Below are 4,344 nucleotides of genomic sequence, written 5' to 3' on the forward strand. Positions count from 1 at the left end.
CATGCCTCAAACAGAGATTGGGTTCTTTGACTTCGAGCTAGATATCCGTGCCACAAGTCATCGACCCAGTTTCGGGATTAAACAATTTGTCCAGTTCTATGTGGTTCGGCTGTGATTGCCCCTTTGATGATTTGTCTGCACTATTGTTCGTGTTCAAAGTTAATATAGTTTTTGTTTTATTTTATTTACATGCATGGCCATTCTATTGTTCAGGTTTGGACATTTTTTATTGATGCAACTCCTTTTTGTTTTAGCTCTTCTGCTTTCAGGTATGTATATGTTTTGCCTCATGTCTTCTCCACAGCTGCCTCTCTCCCTCTTCACCTTCTCCAGCCTCATATAAATCCCACTGCTCTCCTCTAAAAGGAAACAGATGTGTTTAATTCTCCCAGGTAACCGCTGCAGTACATTTCCCCTTTTATCATTGGAGCTGCTCATGAGTCATGACCCTGCTCGATAGTCGCTGGGTTTTGCCCTTGGATATTCGGCCACATCCATCGCGTGTTGGTGCCCTGCATGTTGACCGGGACATACCTGCGTCCTCACGCCACAACCCCTGTCCGTACATGCTACCCCAGCAGCCTCCTCATCGTACGTACAGCCCATCAAATTGTTTGCAAAACGATGCTGAATTGGAACTATATGTATGGCCTCTTTTTCTGCGGTTTGTTCTTGCAATCATGAGCCAGAGGTTGGAAACATCCTAGGTTGGGTCACGTTTGCGCCGTCGACGCCACCTGCAACCTATTTCAACCCCCTCTGTACAAGGTTCTCCCTGATTCCTCCATTCCAATCTCCCTGCACCATGTTGTTCGTTAGATTACTACCATGCATTTGACCTGTTGATCGTTTTCGCCCTGCTTTCCTTCAGTATATTTAGAGAATCAATGTTCGTATCATGAATCACGTCTTTGTGTTGATATTTTTTTCCCTAGCTCATCACTAGGTAGTCATGGATTCTTATTTTGCTCTTCTTTTGTTTTGACTGGGTGTATATAGTATAAACAGACATGCATACACACTGGGTTCAGACTTCTGTGTAAACTGAAACAGGGAATTAATCGTTGTGCCATGTTCCAAACTAAAAATAGAGAAAAGTGGACAAATGATTGGTTAGCAAATATACATAGCCGCAGGCAAATATATTCTAGGTTGCTGACTGCACAATCTGAACTATATAACTCTGAAAATATATTAGACTCTTTCTCTTGGGAGTTTAGAGCTGTTGTAGCGTTGCTATATAAATAGATGTCCAGCTCACTTGATTGTGTAATATAGATGTGTAGGTGAGACATCAAACTGAACCATAATATCAGGTTTAGAGATGCACATGGCCAATGATCTCAAACGTGTGTGTGATGTTTCAGCATATATGCAGTTCTGGTCACTGACTGACAAATTCGTAGAAATACAAAATCAGTACGTACATTCAGAAAAAACGTGTTATTAGTTTTATCATTGTGGCATATCTGCAGTTCTGGTCATTGACTAACAAACTGTATAGGCCACTGTATACAAAACTACAAATATATTATGATGTGGGGCTACATGTATAGACATCATCTGCACTTTTTTTGCAAGCTTCCACTTTGATTCATGTGCTCACCTCTTTATCTTACATTATTAGTGTAGATTGCCATCTCTGCAGAATGTGAAGTTAGTTGTGTAGTTTCTTACTTAAATTTGGTTCATGACCTTTCACACAAAATTCATGAAAAAAATCCCGCAGCAACGCGCGGGGCATCAGCTAGTTACTGTTGTAGCTAGTTCGAACAACAAACCATAAGAAAATGAGCTGACTCCCTATACTATTCACAGGTCACAACAGGATCCAGTACAAGACATGCTTTTGGATGCTAGTGAAGTCCAGAAAGGGCGAAAACGAAGCTTACGATATGCTGAAGGTCTTCTTTCATCATCTACGTAATCTAAATATTTGTTTGCATTATCCTATTCAATTCTTCTGTTATCTACAGTCCCTAACTTTCTACCGTTCTCTGAAGGTCAAAGGACAAGAACGAGTTGCTCTTTCAGCCGTTTGAAATGAACTACAACAACGAACCGGCCATGTACTGAAAGGGCTCATGTGCTTACCGTGAAAAAGGTATGTTTACCATCATCCAGGAACTATTTTCAACAACAATGCTGTTTGCGCTGCAGTTTCATATTAAGCATTCCAAAATAAAATGTAGCGATGCTCAAGAAACAAGATTTACTTTGCCTAATAAAAGATTAAAGTTTTTTTTTCCAACCCTGTGTGTATTACGATGATGGGCTGTGCGGGGCGGCTTATGGCTGTGCGGGGCGAGTAGGTGGCGGCTCAGGGCATGGTAATGCAGTGTCGGCGGTTGGCGGTGGCCCGCGGTGCATCTTCTCCTTCCGCAGCGTCCGGGAAGACGAGGGGATCCGGCAGTCTGCTGGGTACCCTGCTTAGCACCCCAGGCACAGCCCGCGTGCGTCGCTGCTGGAGGTAGTCACCCCCCGGCGTCGCTGCTGGAGCTAGTCACCCCCCGGCGTTGCTTCCTGGCATCTTTGCGTGGGCGCTGTGTCCGGTCCTTGGTCCCGTGCACCCACCTCGCCCGGAGTGGAGGGAGTCCTGCGGGTACCAGATGTGCGTAGCAGCAGCCTTGTGTTCGCCACCAATTGCGTGCACCAGCTCATCCCCACCCACGCCTGCTTCGTGTCTCTCCCGCGTCGAGATGTTATCCGTTCCATAACCTCCAGATGCCTCTGAAAATATGGCATGCTATCGGTTCCTCGGCGACGCGCTGGTCTCGTGGTCCTCGAAGCGCCAGCCCACGGCGTCCCGCTCCAGCGTGGAGGCAGAGTACCGTAGCGTGGCCAACACCGGGCCGAGTGTGTCTGGCTTCGACAACTCCTCGGCAAGCTCTGCTGCGCGGTCACCACTGCAACGCTGCCATGCTGGTCTACTGCGACAACATCTCTGCCGTGTACCTATCCAGTAATCTCGTTCACCACCACGGCACCAAGCATGTCGAGCTGGACATCCACTTGTATAAATCTAACCTTGATCAATGCAATCGGTGTGTTCCCCTTGTATAAGTCTAACCTTAATGGCTTCTGCACAGAGCGGATGACTGCAGGTGGACGATGCTGCGAGTGGGCGGTGGCGCACGTCGACATGAGGCCAGAGTTTTGGAGAACGCATCGTCGTGGTCGTGGCTTTGTTAGCAGGTCGCAGGAACAGGTGATGACTAAGTAGGAGTAGTTCTCATCATTGTCTCAAAGAAAACGTGACGGTTTATTACGGCTGGATAATACAGCAAGGTCCGGCGTTCGATCTCTGGACCGTGTATTATATTAGCGAACATCATTTATTTATTTTTTCGATCGTTGAAACCTCTGGTGGGCCGGATACTGTGTCAGCGCGCGTGCGTGCCGAGTCAGCCCATGCGGACGAGCGCACAGGTTGTATGCTCTAAAAATTGTCCCACCTCGCCTGCTGTGGGACGCTGTGCGCAGCTTATATAGTGCCTTCCTCCAATCGCATTACCTCCACGGGGACAACCAGCCGAGAAAGAGGCCTTAGAGCCCACGAAAAAAGGAAAGAGGCTTCAGAGCCCACAAGAGGCTTCATAGCCTAGCCCATGAGAAAAAAGAAAAGAGGCCTTTATTAGAGCCCATGAGAAAAAAAAAGGGCTCTTTATAGAGCCCACAAAAGAAAAAAGAGCCAGAGCCGAAAAATGGACCGAGGCCAGAGCCAACCAATAAAAATAGAGGCTTCATAGCATGAGAAAAAGGAAAAGAGGCCTTTATTAGAGCCCATGAGAAAAAAAAGAAAAGAGGCTCTTTATAGAGCCCACAAAAGAAAAAGAGCCAGAGCCGAAAAATGGACCGAGGCCAGAGCCAACCAATAAAAATAGAGGCTTCATAGCCTAGCCCATGAGAAAAAGGAAAAGAGGCCTTTATTACCACAAAAGAAAAAGAGCCAGAGCCGAAAAATGGACCGAGGCCAGAGCCAACCAATAAAAAAAGAGGCAAAGTACCTGTGAAGTCTGTGCTAGACATTAGCACATGGCTTTTTAAATTTTTTTATCTCTGTCACGACCTTATTTTAACTCCTAATTTTTTTTTGATATATGTACGAGAAACAATTTATTTGTTTATGACGGTCACTTTTATCCTCCAACCAAGAGTATGAAAATGCCCACAATATGAATATGTATACTTTTTTTTAACTCCTATTATTTTTTTCCTGATATATATACCATGAGAAATAATTTATTTATTTATGGCGGTCATTTTTATCCTCCAACCAGGAGTGTGATAATGCCCAAAACAATTTATTAGAGCCCACGAGAAAAAACAAGAAAAAAGGCTCTT

General features: G+C 45.3%; 1 long non-coding RNA gene across 1 annotated transcript; it reads left to right on the plus strand.

The window, feature by feature from the left end:
* Positions 1 to 372: 372 nt before the first annotated feature.
* On the plus strand, positions 373 to 3,342 carry LOC119327652. The gene is made up of 5 exons (XR_005158629.1): positions 373 to 392; positions 461 to 768; positions 1,819 to 1,904; positions 2,004 to 3,014; positions 3,090 to 3,342. It is a non-coding gene; the product is annotated as an uncharacterized LOC119327652 (long non-coding RNA).
* The last annotated feature ends 1,002 nt before the right edge of the window (positions 3,343 to 4,344 follow it).

Source organism: Triticum dicoccoides, chromosome 1B (assembly GCF_002162155.2).
Source record: "Triticum dicoccoides isolate Atlit2015 ecotype Zavitan chromosome 1B, WEW_v2.0, whole genome shotgun sequence".
NCBI lineage: Eukaryota > Viridiplantae > Streptophyta > Magnoliopsida > Poales > Poaceae > Triticum > Triticum dicoccoides.